General features: G+C 39.4%; 26 non-coding genes and 5 pseudogenes across 26 annotated transcripts; all 31 read left to right on the top strand.

Annotated features, from left to right (window-relative positions):
* Positions 1 to 145: 145 nt before the first annotated feature.
* On the top strand, positions 146 to 264 carry LOC146034021 (5S ribosomal RNA). The gene has a single exon (XR_014459428.1). It is a non-coding gene; the product is annotated as a 5S ribosomal RNA (ribosomal RNA).
* Positions 265 to 610: 346 nt separating this feature from the next.
* Positions 611 to 729, top strand: LOC146028349 (5S ribosomal RNA; annotated as a pseudogene).
* A 340-nt stretch (positions 730 to 1,069) lies between these two features.
* LOC146033700 (5S ribosomal RNA) lies at positions 1,070 to 1,188 on the top strand. Its single transcript, XR_014459109.1, has one exon. It is a non-coding gene; the product is annotated as a 5S ribosomal RNA (ribosomal RNA).
* Positions 1,189 to 1,533: 345 nt separating this feature from the next.
* LOC146032405 (5S ribosomal RNA) lies at positions 1,534 to 1,652 on the top strand. Its single transcript, XR_014457842.1, has one exon. It is a non-coding gene; the product is annotated as a 5S ribosomal RNA (ribosomal RNA).
* A 345-nt stretch (positions 1,653 to 1,997) lies between these two features.
* On the top strand, positions 1,998 to 2,106 carry LOC146029165 (5S ribosomal RNA; annotated as a pseudogene).
* Positions 2,107 to 2,453: 347 nt separating this feature from the next.
* On the top strand, positions 2,454 to 2,572 carry LOC146030984 (5S ribosomal RNA). Its single transcript, XR_014456463.1, has one exon. It is a non-coding gene; the product is annotated as a 5S ribosomal RNA (ribosomal RNA).
* A 345-nt stretch (positions 2,573 to 2,917) lies between these two features.
* LOC146028589 (5S ribosomal RNA) lies at positions 2,918 to 3,026 on the top strand (annotated as a pseudogene).
* A 342-nt stretch (positions 3,027 to 3,368) lies between these two features.
* LOC146027759 (5S ribosomal RNA) lies at positions 3,369 to 3,487 on the top strand (annotated as a pseudogene).
* Positions 3,488 to 3,836: 349 nt separating this feature from the next.
* LOC146034080 (5S ribosomal RNA) lies at positions 3,837 to 3,955 on the top strand. The gene has a single exon (XR_014459487.1). It is a non-coding gene; the product is annotated as a 5S ribosomal RNA (ribosomal RNA).
* A 345-nt stretch (positions 3,956 to 4,300) lies between these two features.
* Positions 4,301 to 4,419, top strand: LOC146028119 (5S ribosomal RNA; annotated as a pseudogene).
* A 345-nt stretch (positions 4,420 to 4,764) lies between these two features.
* Positions 4,765 to 4,883, top strand: LOC146030568 (5S ribosomal RNA). The gene has a single exon (XR_014456058.1). It is a non-coding gene; the product is annotated as a 5S ribosomal RNA (ribosomal RNA).
* A 345-nt stretch (positions 4,884 to 5,228) lies between these two features.
* On the top strand, positions 5,229 to 5,347 carry LOC146030418 (5S ribosomal RNA). The gene has a single exon (XR_014455913.1). It is a non-coding gene; the product is annotated as a 5S ribosomal RNA (ribosomal RNA).
* Positions 5,348 to 5,691: 344 nt separating this feature from the next.
* Positions 5,692 to 5,810, top strand: LOC146027526 (5S ribosomal RNA). The gene has a single exon (XR_014454924.1). It is a non-coding gene; the product is annotated as a 5S ribosomal RNA (ribosomal RNA).
* Positions 5,811 to 6,155: 345 nt separating this feature from the next.
* On the top strand, positions 6,156 to 6,274 carry LOC146032810 (5S ribosomal RNA). The gene has a single exon (XR_014458227.1). It is a non-coding gene; the product is annotated as a 5S ribosomal RNA (ribosomal RNA).
* A 345-nt stretch (positions 6,275 to 6,619) lies between these two features.
* LOC146031259 (5S ribosomal RNA) lies at positions 6,620 to 6,738 on the top strand. The gene has a single exon (XR_014456730.1). It is a non-coding gene; the product is annotated as a 5S ribosomal RNA (ribosomal RNA).
* A 345-nt stretch (positions 6,739 to 7,083) lies between these two features.
* On the top strand, positions 7,084 to 7,202 carry LOC146030646 (5S ribosomal RNA). Its single transcript, XR_014456137.1, has one exon. It is a non-coding gene; the product is annotated as a 5S ribosomal RNA (ribosomal RNA).
* Positions 7,203 to 7,547: 345 nt separating this feature from the next.
* LOC146031797 (5S ribosomal RNA) lies at positions 7,548 to 7,666 on the top strand. The gene has a single exon (XR_014457251.1). It is a non-coding gene; the product is annotated as a 5S ribosomal RNA (ribosomal RNA).
* A 342-nt stretch (positions 7,667 to 8,008) lies between these two features.
* LOC146031589 (5S ribosomal RNA) lies at positions 8,009 to 8,127 on the top strand. Its single transcript, XR_014457052.1, has one exon. It is a non-coding gene; the product is annotated as a 5S ribosomal RNA (ribosomal RNA).
* Positions 8,128 to 8,472: 345 nt separating this feature from the next.
* LOC146034498 (5S ribosomal RNA) lies at positions 8,473 to 8,591 on the top strand. The gene has a single exon (XR_014459905.1). It is a non-coding gene; the product is annotated as a 5S ribosomal RNA (ribosomal RNA).
* A 346-nt stretch (positions 8,592 to 8,937) lies between these two features.
* LOC146031258 (5S ribosomal RNA) lies at positions 8,938 to 9,056 on the top strand. Its single transcript, XR_014456729.1, has one exon. It is a non-coding gene; the product is annotated as a 5S ribosomal RNA (ribosomal RNA).
* Positions 9,057 to 9,401: 345 nt separating this feature from the next.
* LOC146030645 (5S ribosomal RNA) lies at positions 9,402 to 9,520 on the top strand. The gene has a single exon (XR_014456136.1). It is a non-coding gene; the product is annotated as a 5S ribosomal RNA (ribosomal RNA).
* Positions 9,521 to 9,865: 345 nt separating this feature from the next.
* On the top strand, positions 9,866 to 9,984 carry LOC146030644 (5S ribosomal RNA). The gene has a single exon (XR_014456135.1). It is a non-coding gene; the product is annotated as a 5S ribosomal RNA (ribosomal RNA).
* A 345-nt stretch (positions 9,985 to 10,329) lies between these two features.
* Positions 10,330 to 10,448, top strand: LOC146034132 (5S ribosomal RNA). Its single transcript, XR_014459539.1, has one exon. It is a non-coding gene; the product is annotated as a 5S ribosomal RNA (ribosomal RNA).
* A 342-nt stretch (positions 10,449 to 10,790) lies between these two features.
* On the top strand, positions 10,791 to 10,909 carry LOC146032079 (5S ribosomal RNA). Its single transcript, XR_014457525.1, has one exon. It is a non-coding gene; the product is annotated as a 5S ribosomal RNA (ribosomal RNA).
* A 345-nt stretch (positions 10,910 to 11,254) lies between these two features.
* On the top strand, positions 11,255 to 11,373 carry LOC146032975 (5S ribosomal RNA). Its single transcript, XR_014458386.1, has one exon. It is a non-coding gene; the product is annotated as a 5S ribosomal RNA (ribosomal RNA).
* A 342-nt stretch (positions 11,374 to 11,715) lies between these two features.
* LOC146030643 (5S ribosomal RNA) lies at positions 11,716 to 11,834 on the top strand. The gene has a single exon (XR_014456133.1). It is a non-coding gene; the product is annotated as a 5S ribosomal RNA (ribosomal RNA).
* A 345-nt stretch (positions 11,835 to 12,179) lies between these two features.
* LOC146033563 (5S ribosomal RNA) lies at positions 12,180 to 12,298 on the top strand. Its single transcript, XR_014458971.1, has one exon. It is a non-coding gene; the product is annotated as a 5S ribosomal RNA (ribosomal RNA).
* Positions 12,299 to 12,643: 345 nt separating this feature from the next.
* LOC146034651 (5S ribosomal RNA) lies at positions 12,644 to 12,762 on the top strand. Its single transcript, XR_014460056.1, has one exon. It is a non-coding gene; the product is annotated as a 5S ribosomal RNA (ribosomal RNA).
* A 342-nt stretch (positions 12,763 to 13,104) lies between these two features.
* LOC146030642 (5S ribosomal RNA) lies at positions 13,105 to 13,223 on the top strand. The gene has a single exon (XR_014456132.1). It is a non-coding gene; the product is annotated as a 5S ribosomal RNA (ribosomal RNA).
* A 345-nt stretch (positions 13,224 to 13,568) lies between these two features.
* On the top strand, positions 13,569 to 13,687 carry LOC146033560 (5S ribosomal RNA). The gene has a single exon (XR_014458969.1). It is a non-coding gene; the product is annotated as a 5S ribosomal RNA (ribosomal RNA).
* A 345-nt stretch (positions 13,688 to 14,032) lies between these two features.
* On the top strand, positions 14,033 to 14,151 carry LOC146034650 (5S ribosomal RNA). Its single transcript, XR_014460055.1, has one exon. It is a non-coding gene; the product is annotated as a 5S ribosomal RNA (ribosomal RNA).
* The last annotated feature ends 264 nt before the right edge of the window (positions 14,152 to 14,415 follow it).

The following is a 14,415-nucleotide window of genomic DNA, read 5'->3' as shown; positions in this document are numbered from 1 at the left end:
AGACCACCTGCTTATATCATGTCCTGTAGGTCTTTTTACATTACCAACACATGATTTTTTTCAGTAAGCTAAAACAGTTAGGAAACATTTTTATTAGCTAACCTGGTTATAGAAGTAGAAGAGGGCAAAATAGTGCCTGTCTTTCACCTACAGCCATACCACATTGGATACGCGCAATCTCGTCTGATCTTGGAAGGTAAGCAGTGTTGGGCCTGGTTGGTACTTGGGTGGGAGACCACATGGGAACACCAGGTGCTGTAGGTTTTTCCCATTACTGACAAATTGTTTTTATTCTCTAGCTTTTTAAATTGGAAACTTTTTTCTCTTTATTGCCAGTACAGACATTTGGAAGAGGTCAAACAGACACAATAGCCATCACCTAAAAAATTACCACACTGTTTAGGCCCAATTCCAACTGCTTTTGGCAGCTAAACAGTGTTTAGCCTCTTTAGTAGTTTCATTTGAGACCACCTGCTAATATCATGTCCTGTAGGTCTTTTTACATTACCAACACATGATTTTTTTCAGTAAGCCAATACAATTAGGAAACTTTTTTATTAGCTTACCTGTAGATAGAAGTAGAAGAGGGCAAAAAAAATGGCTGTATCTCACCTACACCTATACCACATTGGGTAGGCCCAATCTCATCTGATCTTGGAAGCTAAGCAGTGTTGGGCCTGTTTAGTACTTAGGTGGGAGACCACATGGGAACACCAGGTGCTGTAGGTTTTTCCCATTACTGGCAAATTGTTTTTATTCTCTAGCTATTTAAATTGGAAACTTTTTTTATTGCTAGTACAGACATTTGGAAGAGGTCAAACAGACACAATAGCCATCACCTAAAAACTTACTAAACTGGTTAGGCCCAATTCCAACTGCTTTTGGCAGCTAAACAGTGTTGAGCCTCTTTAGAAGATTAATTTGAGACCACCTGCTAATATCATGTCCTGTTGGTCTTTTTACATTACCAACACATGATTTTTTTCTGTAAGCCAAAACAGTTAGGAAACTTTTTTATTAGCTTACCTGGTTATGGAAGTAGAAGAGGGCAAAAAAGTGCCTATATCTCACCTACAGCCATACAACATTGGATACGCCCAATCTCATCTGATCTTGGAAGCTAAGCAGTGATGGGCCTGGTTAGTACTTGGGTGGGTGACCACATGGGAATACCAGGTGCTGTATGTTTTTTCCCATTAGTGGCAAGTTGTTTTTATTCTCTAGCTATTTAAATTGGAAACTTTTTCTTTTTATTGCCAATACAGACGTTTAGGAGAGGTCAAACAGTCACAATAGCCATCACCTAAAAACTTACCACACTGTTTAGGCCCAATTCCAACTGATTTTGGCAGCTAAACATTGTTGAGCCTCTTTAGTGGTTTTATTTGAGACCACCTGCTTATATCATGTCCTGTAGGTCTTTTTACATTACCAACACATGATTTTTTTCAGTAAGCCAATACAGTTAGGAAACTTTTTTATTAGCTTACCTGGTTATAAAAGTAGAAGAGGGCAAAAAAGTGCCGGTATCTCACCTACAGCCATACCACATTGGATACGCCCAATCTCGTCTGATCTTGGAAGCTAAGCAGTGTTGGGCCTGGTTAGTACTTGGGTGGGAGACCACATGGGAACACCAGGTGCTGTAGGTTTTTTCCCATTACTGGCAAATTGTTTTTATTCTCTAGCTTTTTAAATTAGAAACTTATTTTTTTATTGCCAAAACAGACATTTGGGAGAGGTCAAACAGACACAATAGCCATCACCTAAAGACTTACCACACTGTTTCGGCCAAAATCCAACTGCTTTTGGCAGCTAAACAGTGTTGAGCCTCTTTAGTAGTTTAATTTGAGACCACCTGCTAATATTATGTCATGTAGGTCTTTTTACATTACCAACACATGATTTTTTTTCAGTAAGCCAATACAGTTAGGAAACTTTGTTATTAGCTTACTTGGTTATAGAAGTAGAAGAGGGCAAAAAAGTGCCTGTATCTCACCTACAGCCATACCACATTGGATACACCTGATCTTGGAAGCTAAGCAGTGTTGGGCCTGGTTAGTACTTGGGTGGGAGACCACATGGGAACACCAGATGCTGTAGGTTTTTTCCCATTACTGGCAAATTGTTTTTATTCTCTTGATATTTAAATTGGAAACTTTTTATTTTTATTGCCAGTACAGACATTTGGAAGAGGTCAAACAGACACAATAGCCATCACCTAAAAACTTACCACACATTGTTTAGGCCCAATTCCAACTGCTTTTGGCAGCTAAACAGTGTTGAGCCTCTTTAGTAGTTTTATTTGAGACCACCTGCTTATATCATGTCCTGTAGATCTTTTTACATTACCAACACATGATTTTTTTCAGTAAGCCAAAACAGTTAGGAAACTTTTTTATTAGCTTACCTGGTTATAGAAGTAGAAGAGGGCAAAAAAGTGCCTGTATCTCACCTACAGCCATACCACATTGGATATGCCCAATCTCGTCTGATCTTGGAAGCTAAGCAGTGTTGGGCCTGGTTAGTACTTGGGTGGGAGACCACATGGGAACACCAGGTGCTGTAGGTTTTTTCCCATTACTGGCAAATTGTTTTTATTCTCTAGCTTTTTAAATTGGAAACTTATTTTTTTATTGCCAAAACAGACATTTGGGAGAGGTCAAACAGACACAATAGCCAACACCTAAAGACTTACCACACTGTTTCGGCCAAAATCCAACTGCTTTTGGCAGCTAAACAGTGTTGAGCCTCTTTAGTAGTTTAATTTGAGACCACCTGCTAATATTATGTCATGTAGGTCTTTTTACATTACCAACACATGATTTTTTTTCAGTAAGCCAATACAGTTAGGAAACTTTGTTATTAGCTTACTTGGTTATAGAAGTAGAAGAGGGCAAAAAAGTGCCTGTATCTCACCTACAGCCATACCACATTGGATACACCTGATCTTGGAAGCTAAGCAGTGTTGGGCCTGGTTAGTACTTTGGTGGGAGACCACATGGGAACACCAGGTGCTGTAGGTTTTTTCCCATTACTGGCAAATTGTTTTTATTCTCTAGCTATTTAAATTGGAAACTTTTTTTATTGCCAGTACAGACATTTGGAAGAGGTCAAACAGACACAATAGCCATCACCTAAAAACTTACCACACTGTTTAGGCCCAATTCCAACTGATTTTGGCAGCTAAACAGTGTTGAGCCTCTTTAGTAGTTTCATTTGAGACCACCTGCTTATATCATGTCCTGTAGGTCTTTTTACATTACCAACACATGATTTTTTTCAGTAAGCCAAAACAGTTAGGAAACTTTTTTATTAACTTACCGGGTTATAGAAGTAGAAGAGTGCAAAAAAAGTGACTGTATCTCACCTACAGCCATAAAACATTGGATACGCCCAGTCTCATCTGATCTTGGAAGCTAAGCAGTGATGGGCCTGGTTAGTACTTGGGTGGGTGACCACATGGGAACACCAGGTGCTGTAGGTTTTTTCCCATTACTGGCAAATTGTTTTTATTCTCTAGCTATTTAAATTGGAAACTTTTTTTTTATTGCCAATACAGACATTTTGGGAGAGGTCAAACAGACACAATAGCCATCACCTAAAGACTTACCACACTGTTTCGGCCCAATTCCAACTGCTTTTGTCAGCTAAACAGTGTTGAGCCTCTTTAGTACAGTAGTTTAATTTGAGACCACCTGCTAATATTATGTCCTGTACGTCTTTTTACATTACCAACACATGATTTTTTTCAGTAAGCCAATACAATTAGGGAACTTTTTTATTAGCTTACCTGGTTATAGAAGTAGAAGAGGGCAAAAAAGTGCCTGTATCTCACCTACAGCCATACCACATTGGATACACCCAATCTCATCTGATCTTGGAAGCTAAGCAGCGTTGGGCCTTGTTAGTACTTGGGTGGGAGACCACATGGGAACACCAGGTGCTGTATGTTTTTTCCCATTAGTGGCAAATTGTTTTTATTCTCTAGCTATTTAAATTGGAAACTTTTTCTTTTTATTGCCAATGCAGACATTTGGGAGAGGTCAAACAGTCACAATAGCCATCACCTAAAAACTTACCACACTGTTTAGGCCCAATTCCAACTGCTTTTGGCAGCTAAACATTGTTAAGCCTCTTTAGTAGTTTAATTTGAGACCACCTGCTTATATCATGTCCTGTAGGTCTTTTTACATTACCAACACATGATTTTTTTCAGTAAGCCAAAACAGTTTGGAAACTTTTTTATTAGCTTACCTGGTTATAGAAGTAGAAGAGGGCAAAAAAGTGCCTGTATCTCACCTACAGCCATACCACATTGGATACGCCCAATCTCATCTGATCTTGGAAGCTAATCATGGATGGCCCTGGTTAGTATCTGGGTGGGTGACCACATGGGAACACCAGGTGCTGTAGGTTTTTTCCCATTACTGGCAAATTGTTTTTATTATCTAGCTATTTAAATTGGAAACTTTTTCTTTTTATTGCCGATACAGACATTTGGGAGAGGTCAAACAGACACAATAGTCATCACCTAAAGACTTACCACACTGTTTCGGCCCAATTCCAACTGCTTTTGGCAGCTAAACAGTGTTGAGCCTCTTTAGTAGATTAATTTGAGACCACCTGCTTATATCATGTCATGTAGGTCTTTTTACATTACCAACACATGATTTTTTTCAGTAAGCCAATACAGTTAGGAAACTTTTTTATTAACTTACCTGGTTATAGAAGTAGAAGAGGGCAAAAAAGTGCCTGTATCTCACCTACAGCCATACCACATTGGATACGCCCAATCTCGTCTGATCTTGGAAGCTAAGCAGTGTTGGGCCTGGTTAGTACTTAGGTGGGAGACCACATGGGAACACCAGGTGCTGTAGGTTTTTTCCCATTACTGGCAAATTGTTTTGATTCTCTAGCTATTTAAATTGGAAACTTTTTCTTTTTATTGCCGATACAGACATTTGGAAGAGGTCAAACAGACACAATAGCCATCACCTAAAAACTTACCACACTGTTTCGGCCCAATTCCAACTGCTTTTGGCAGCTAAACAGTGTTGAGCCTCTTTAGTAGATTAATTTGAGACCACCTGCTTATATCATGTCCTGTAGGTCTTTTTACATTACCAACACATGATTTTTTTCAGTAAGCCAAAACTGTTAGGAAACTTTTTTATTAGCTTACCTGGTTATAGAAGTAGAAGAGGGCAAAATAGTGCCTGTATCTCACCTACAGCCATACCACATTGGATACGCCCAATCTCGTCTGATCTTGGAAGCTAAGCAGTGTTGGGCCTGGTTAGTACTTTGGTGGGAGACCACATGGGAAAACCAGGTGCTGTAGGTTTTTCCCATTACTGACAAATTGTTTTTATTCTCTTGCTTTTTAAATTGGAAACTGTTTTCTCTTTATTGCCAGTACAGACATTTGGAAGAGGTCAAACAGAAACAATAGCCATCACCTAAAACTTACCACACTGTTTAGGCCCAATTCCAACTGCTTTTGGCAGCTAAACAGTGTTGAGCCTCTTTAGTAGTTTAATTTGAGACCACCTGCTAATATCATGTCCTGTAGGTCTTTTTACATTACCAACACATGATTTTTTTCAGTAAGCCAATACAGTCAGGAAACTTTTTTATTAGCTTACCTGGTTATAGAAGTAGAAGAGGGCAAAATAGTGCCTGTATTTCACCTACAGCCATACCACATTGGATACGCCCAATCTCGTCTGATCTTGTAAGCTAGGCAGTGTTGGGCCTGGTTGGTACTTGGGTGGGAGACCACATGGGAACACCAGGTGCTGTAGGTTTTTCCCATTACTGACAAATTGTTTTTATTCTCTAGCTTTTTAAATTGGAAACTTTTTTCTCTTTATTGCCAGTACAGACATTTGGAAGAGGTCAAACAGACACAATAGCCATCACCTAAAAACTTACCACACTGTTTAGGCCCAATTCCAACTGCTTTTGGCAGCTAAACAGTGTTTAGCCTCTTTAGTAGTTTCATTTGAGACCACCTGCTAATATCATGTCCTGTAGGTCTTTTTACATTACCAACACATGATTTTTTTCAGTAAGCCAATACAGTTAGGAAACTTTTTTATTAACTTACCTGGTTATAGAAGTAGAAGAGGGCAAAAAAGTGCCTGTATCTCACCTACAGCCATACCACATTGGATATGCCTAATCTCGTCTGATCTTGGAAGCTAAGCAGTGTTGGGCCTGGTTAGTACTTAGGTGGGAGACCACATGGGAACACCAGGTGCTGTAGGTTTTTTCCCATTACTGGCAAATTGTTTGATTCTCTAGCTATTTAAATTGGAAACTTTTTCTTTTTTTTGCCGATAGAGACATTTGGGAGAGGTCAAACAGACACAATAGTCATCACCTAAAGACTTACCACACTGTTTCGGCCCAATTCCAACTGCTTTTGGCAGCTAAACAGTGTTGAGCCTCTTTAGTAGATTAATTTGAGACCACCTGCTTATATCATGTCATGTAGGTCTTTTTACATTACCAACACATGATTTTTTTCAGTAAGCCAATACAGTTAGGACACTTTTTTTATTAACTTACCTGGTTATAGAAGTAGAAGAGGGCAAAAAAGTGCCTGTATCTCACCTACAGCTATACCACATTGGATACGCCCAATCTCGTCTGATCTTGGAAGCTAAGCAGTGTTGGGCCTGGTTAGTACTTAGGTGGGAGACCACATGGGAACACCAGGTGCTGTAGGTTTTTTCCCACTACTGGCAAATTGTTTTGATTCTCTAGCTATTTAAATTGGAAACTTTTTCTTTTTATTGCCGATACAGACATTTGGAAGAGGTCAAACAGACACAATAGCCATCACCTTAAAACTTACCACACTGTTTAGGCCCAATTCCAACTGCTTTTGGCAGCTAAACAGTGTTGAGCCTCTTTAGTAGATTAATTTGAGACCACCTGCTTATATCATGTCCTGTAGGTCTTTTTACATTACCAACACATGGTTTTTTTCAGTAAGCCAAAACTGTTAGGAAACTTTTTTATTAGCTTACCTGGTTATAGAAGTAGAAGAGGGCAAAATAGTGCCTGTATCTCACCTACAGCCATACCACATTGGATACGCCCAATCTCGTCTGATCTTGGAAGCTAAGCAGTGTTGGGCCTGGTTAGTACTTGGGTGGGAGACCATATGGGAACACCAGGTGCTGTAGGTTTTTTCCGATTACGGGCAAATTGTTTTTATTCTCTAGCTATTTAAATTGGAAACTTTTTCTTTTTATTGCCGATACAGACATTTGGGAGAGTTCAAACAGACACAATAGCCATCACCTAAAGACTTACCACACTGTTTCGGCCCAATTCCAACTGCTTTTGGCAGCTAAACAGTGTTGAGCCTCTTTAGTAGATTAATTTGAGACCACCTGCTTATATCATGTCATGTAGGTCTTTTTACATTACCAACACATGATTTTTTTCAGTAAGCCAATACAGTTAGGAAACTTTTTTATTAACTTACCTGGTTATAGAAGTAGAAGAGGGCAAAAAAGTGCCTGTATCTCACCTACAGCCATACCACATTGGATACGCCCAATCTCGTCTGATCTTGGAAGCTAAGCAGTGTTGGGCCTGGTTAGTACTTGGGTGGGAGACCACATGGGAACACCCGGTGCTGTAGGATATTTTCCATTAGTGGCAAATTGTTTTTATTCTCTAGCTATATAAATTGGAAACTTTTTTTTATTGCCAGTACAGACATTTGGAAGAGGTCAAACAGACACAATAGCCATCACCTAAAAACTTACCACACTGTTTAGGCCCAATTCCAACTGCTTTTGGCAGCTAAACAGTGTTGAGCCTCTTTAGTAGATTAATTTGAGACCACCTGCTTATATCATGTCCTGTAGGTCTTTTTACATTACCAACACATGATTTTTTTCAGTAAGCCAAAACAGTTAGGAAACTTTTTTATTAGCTTACCTGGTTATAGAAGTAGAAGAGGGCAAAATAGTGCTTGTATCTCACCTACAGCCATACCACATTGGGTACGCCCAATCTCGTCTGATCTTGGAAGCTAAGCAGTGTTGGGCCTGGTTAGTACTTGGGTGGGAGACCATATGGGAACACCAGGTGCTGTAGGTTTTTTCCCATTACTGGCAAATTGTTTTTATTCTCTAGCTATTTAAATTGGAAACTTTTTCTTTTTATTGCCGATACAGACATTTGGGAGAGGTCAAACAGACACAATAGTCATCACCTAAAGACTTACCACACTGTTTCGGCCCAATTCCAACTGCTTTTGGCAGCTAAACAGTGTTGAGCCTCTTTAGTAGATTAATTTGAGACCACCTGCTTATATCATGTCATGTAGGTCTTTTTACATTACCAACACATGATTTTTTTCAGTAAGCCAAAACAGTTAGGAAACTTTTTTATTAACTTACCTGGTTATAGAAGTAGAAGAGGGCAAAAAAGTGCCTGTATCTCACCTACAGCCATACCACATTGGATATGCCTAATCTTGTCTGATCTTGGAAGCTAAGCAGTGTTGGGCCTGGTTAGTACTTGGGTGGGAGACCATATGGGAACACCAGGTGCTGTAGGTTTTTTCCCATTACTGGCAAATTGTTTTTATTCTCTAGCTATTTAAATTGGAAACTTTTTCTTTTTATTGCCGATAGAGACATTTGGGAGAGGTCAAACAGACACAATAGTCATCACCTAAAGACTTACCACACTGTTTCGGCCCAATTCCAACTGCTTTTGGCAGCTAAACAGTGTTGAGCCTCTTTAGTAGATTAATTTGAGACCACCTGCTTATATCATGTCATGTAGGTCTTTTTACATTACCAACACATGATTTTTTTCAGTAAGCCAATACAGTTAGGACACTTTTTTTATTAACTTACCTGGTTATAGAAGTAGAAGAGGGCAAAAAAGTGCCTGTATCTCACCTACAGCTATACCACATTGGATACGCCCAATCTCGTCTGATCTTGGAAGCTAAGCAGTGTTGGGCCTGGTTAGTACTTAGGTGGGAGACCACATGGGAACACCAGGTGCTGTAGGTTTTTTCCCACTACTGGCAAATTGTTTTGATTCTCTAGCTATTTAAATTGGAAACTTTTTCTTTTTATTGCCGATACAGACATTTGGAAGAGGTCAAACAGACACAATAGCCATCACCTAAAAACTTACCACACTGTTTAGGCCCAATTCCAACTGCTTTTGGCAGCTAAACAGTGTTGAGCCTCTTTAGTAGATTAATTTGAGACCACCTGCTTATATCATGTCCTGTAGGTCTTTTTACATTACCAACACATGGTTTTTTTCAGTAAGCCAAAACTGTTAGGAAACTTTTTTATTAGCTTACCTGGTTATAGAAGTAGAAGAGGGCAAAATAGTGCCTGTATCTCACCTACAGCCATACCACATTGGATACGCCCAATCTCGTCTGATCTTGGAAGCTAAGCAGTGTTGGGCCTGGTTAGTACTTGGGTGGGAGACCATATGGGAACACCAGGTGCTGTAGGTTTTTTCCGATTACGGGCAAATTGTTTTTATTCTCTAGCTATTTAAATTGGAAACTTTTTCTTTTTATTGCCGATACAGACATTTGGGAGAGTTCAAACAGACACAATAGCCATCACCTAAAGACTTACCACACTGTTTCGGCCCAATTCCAACTGCTTTTGGCAGCTAAACAGTGTTGAGCCTCTTTAGTAGATTAATTTGAGACCACCTGCTTATATCATGTCATGTAGGTCTTTTTACATTACCAACACATGATTTTTTTCAGTAAGCCAATACAGTTAGGAAACTTTTTTATTAACTTACCTGGTTATAGAAGTAGAAGAGGGCAAAAAAGTGCCTGTATCTCACCTACAGCCATACCACATTGGATACGCCCAATCTCGTCTGATCTTGGAAGCTAAGCAGTGTTGGGCCTGGTTAGTACTTGGGTGGGAGACCATATGGGAACACCAGGTGCTGTAGGTTTTTTCCCATTACTGGCAAATTGTTTTTATTCTCTAGCTATTTAAATTGGAAACTTTTTCTTTTTATTGCCAATACAGACATTTGGGAGAGGTCAAACAGACACAATAGTCATCACCTAAAGACTTACCACACTGTTTCGGCCCAATTCCAACTGCTTTTGGCAGCTAAACAGTGTTGAGCCTCTTTAGTAGATTAATTTGAGACCACCTGCTTATATCATGTCCTGTAGGTCTTTTTACATTACCACCACATGATTTTTTTCAGTAAGCCAAAACTGTTAGGAAACTTTTTTATTAGCTTACCTGGTTATAGAAGTAGAAGAGGGCAAAAAAGTGCTTGTATTTCACCTACAGCCATACCACATTGGATGCGCCCAATCTCGTCTGATCTTGGAAGCTAATCAGTGTTGGGCCTGGTTAGTACTTGGGTGGGAGACCACATGGGAACACCCGGTACTGTAGGATTTTTTCCATTACTGGCAAATTGTTTTTATTCTCTAGCTATTTAAATTGGAAACTTTTTTTTATTGCCAGTACAGACATTTGGAAGAGGTCAAACAGACACAATAGCCATCACCTAAAAACTTACCACACTGTTTAGGCCCAATTCCAACTGCTTTTGGCAGCTAAACAGTGTTGAGCCTCTTTAGTAGATTAATTTGAGACCACCTGCTTATATCATGTCCTGTAGGTCTTTTTACATTACCAACACATGATTTTTTTCAGTAAGCCAAAACAGTTAGGAAACATTTTTATTAGCTTACCTGGTTATAGAAGTAGAAGAGGGCAAAATAGTGCCTGTATCTCACCTACAGCCATACCACATTGGATACGCCCAATCTCGTCTGATCTTGGAAGCTAAGCAGTGTTGGGTCTGGTTAGTACTTGGGTGGGAGACCATATGGGAACACCAGGTGCTGTAGGTTTTTTCACATTACTGGCAAATTGTTTTGATTCTCTAGCTATTTAAATTGGAAACTTTTTCTTTTTATTGCCGATACAGACATTTGGAAGAGGTCAAACAGACACAATAGCCATCATCTAAAAACTTAACACACTGTTTCGGCCCAATTCCAACTGCTTTTGGCAGCTAAACAGTGTTGAGCCTCTTTAGTAAATTAATTTGAGACCACCTGCTTATATCATGTCCTGTAGGTCTTTTTACATTACCAACACATGATTTTTTTCAGTAAGCCAAAACTGTTAGGAAACTTTTTTATTAGCTTACCTGGTTATAGAAGTAGAAGAGGGCAAAAAAGTGCTTGTATTTCACCTACAGCCATACCACATTGGATGCTCCCAATCTCGTCTGATCTTGGAAGCTAAGCAGTGTTGGGCCTGGTTAGTACTTGGGTGGGAGACCACATGGGAACACCCGGTACTGTAGGATTTTTTCCATTACTGGCAAATTGTTTTTATTCTCTAGCTATTTAAATTGGAAACTTTTTTTTATTGCCAGTACAGACATTTGGAAGAGGTCAAACAGACACAATAGCCATCACCTAAAAACTTACCACACTGTTTAGGCCCAATTCCAACTGCTTTTGGCAGCTAAACAGTGTTGAGCCTCTTTAGTAGATTAATTTGAGACCACCTGCTTATATCATGTCCTGTAGGTCTTTTTACATTACCAACACATGGTTTTTTTCAGTAAGCCAAAACAGTTAGGAAACATTTTTATTAGCTTACCTGGTTATAGAAGTAGAAGAGGGCAAAATAGTGCCTGTATCTCACCTACAGCCATACCACATTGGATACGCCCAATCTCGTCTGATCTTGGAAGCTAAGCAGTGTTGGGCCTGGTTAGTACTTGGGTGGGAGACCATATGGGAACACCAGGTGCTGTAGGTTTTTTCCGATTACGGGCAAATTGTTTTTATTCTCTAGCTATTTAAATTGGAAACTTTTTCTTTTTATTGCCGATACAGACATTTGGGAGAGGTCAAACAGACACAATAGTCATCACCTAAAGACTTACCACACTGTTTCGGCCCAATTCCAACTGCTTTTGGCAGCTAAACAGTGTTGAGCCTCTTTAGTAGATTAATTTGAGACCACCTGCTTATATCATGTCATGTAGGTCTTTTTACATTACCAACACATGATTTTTTTCAGTAAGCCAATACAGTTAGGAAACTTTTTTATTAACTTACCTGGTTATAGAAGTAGAAGAGGGCAAAAAAGTGCCTGTATCTCACCTACAGCCATACCACATTGGATACGCCCAATCTTGTCTGATCTTGGAAGCAAAGCAGTGTTGGGCCTGGTTAGTACTTAGGTGGGAGACCACATGGGAACACCAGGTGCTGTAGGTTTTTTCCCATTACTGGCAAATTGTTTTGATTCTCTAGCTATTTAAATTGGAAACTTTTTCTTTTTATTGCCGATACAGACATTTGGAAGAGGTCAAACAGACACAATAGCCATCACCTAAAAACTTACCACACTGTTTCGGCCAAATTCCAACTGCTTTTGGCAGCTAAACTGTGTTGAGCCTCTTTAGTAGATTAATTTGAGACCACCTGCTTATATCATGTCCTGTAGGTCTTTTTACATTACCAACACATGATTTTTTTCAGTAAGCCAAAACTGTTAGGAAACTTTTTTATTAGCTTACCTGGTTATAGAAGTAGAAGAGTGTAAAAAAGTGCTTGTATTTCACCTACAGCCATACCACATTGGATGCGCCCAATCTCGTCTGATCTTGGAAGCTAAGCAGTGTTGGGCCTGGTTAGTACTTGGGTGGGAGACCACATGGGAACACCCAGTACTGTAGGATTTTTTCCATTACTGGCAAATTGTTTTTATTCTCTAGCTATTTAAATTGGAAACTTTTTTTTATTGCCAGTACAGACATTTGGAAGAGGTCAAACAGACACAATAGACATCACCTAAAAACTTACCACACTGTTTCGGCCCAATTCCAACTGCTTTTGGCAGCTAAACAGTGTTGAGCCTCTTTAGTAGATTAATTTGAGACCACCTGCTTATATCATGTCCTGTAGGTCTTTTTACATTACCAACACATGGTTTTTTTCAGTAAGCCAAAACAGTTAGGAAACATTTTTATTAGCTTACCTGGTTATAGAAGTAGAAGAGGGCAAAATAGTGCCTGTATCTCACCTACAGCCATACCACATTGGATACGCCCAATCTCGTCTGATCTTGGAAGCTAAGCAGTGTTGGGCCTGGTTAGTACTTGGGTGGGAGACCATATGGGAACACCAGGTGCTGTAGGTTTTTTCCGATTACGGGCAAATTGTTTTTATTCTCTAGCTATTTAAATTGGAAACTTTTTCTTTTTATTGCCGATACAGACATTTGGGAGAGGTCAAACAGACACAATAGTCATCACCTAAAGACTTACCACACTGTTTCGGCCCAATTCCAACTGCTTTTGGCAGCTAAACAGTGTTGAGCCTCTTTAGTAGATTAATTTGAGACCACCTGCTTATATCATGTCATGTAGGTCTTTTTACATTACCAACACATGATTTTTTTCAGTAAGCCAATACAGTTAGGAAACTTTTTTATTAACTTACCTGGTTATAGAAGTAGAAGAGGGCAAAAAAGTGCCTGTATCTCACCTACAGCCATACCACATTGGATACGCCCAATCTTGTCTGATCTTGGAAGCAAAGCAGTGTTGGGCCTGGTTAGTACTTAGGTGGGAGACCACATGGGAACACCAGGTGCTGTAGGTTTTTTCCCATTACTGGCAAATTGTTTTGATTCTCTAGCTATTTAAATTGGAAACTTTTTCTTTTTATTGCCGATACAGACATTTGGAAGAGGTCAAACAGACACAATAGCCATCACCTAAAAACTTACCACACTGTTTCGGCCAAATTCCAACTGCTTTTGGCAGCTAAACTGTGTTGAGCCTCTTTAGTAGATTAATTTGAGACCACCTGCTTATATCATGTCCTGTAGGTCTTTTTACATTACCAACACATGATTTTTTTCAGTAAGCCAAAACTGTTAGGAAACTTTTTTATTAGCTTACCTGGTTATAGAAGTAGAAGAGTGTAAAAAAGTGCTTGTATTTCACCTACAGCCATACCACATTGGATGCGCCCAATCTCGTCTGATCTTGGAAGCTAAGCAGTGTTGGGCCTGGTTAGTACTTGGGTGGGAGACCACATGGGAACACCCAGTACTGTAGGATTTTTTCCATTACTGGCAAATTGTTTTTATTCTCTAGCTATTTAAATTGGAAACTTTTTTTTATTGCCAGTACAGACATTTGGAAGAGGTCAAACAGACACAATAGACATCACCTAAAAACTTACCACACTGTTTAGGCCCAATTCCAACTGCTTTTGGCAGCTAAACAGTGTTGAGCCTCTTTAGTAGATTAATTTGAGACCACCTGCTTATATCATGTCATGTAGGTCTTTTTACATTACCAACACATGATTTTTTTCAGTAA

Source organism: Crinia signifera, chromosome 8 (genome assembly GCF_055691185.1).
Source record: "Crinia signifera chromosome 8, ASM5569118v1, whole genome shotgun sequence".
NCBI classification, from domain to species: Eukaryota; Metazoa; Chordata; class Amphibia; order Anura; family Myobatrachidae; genus Crinia; species Crinia signifera.
The sequence above is the reverse complement of the archived record's forward strand: the minus strand, read 5'-3'. Positions and strand labels throughout refer to the sequence as shown.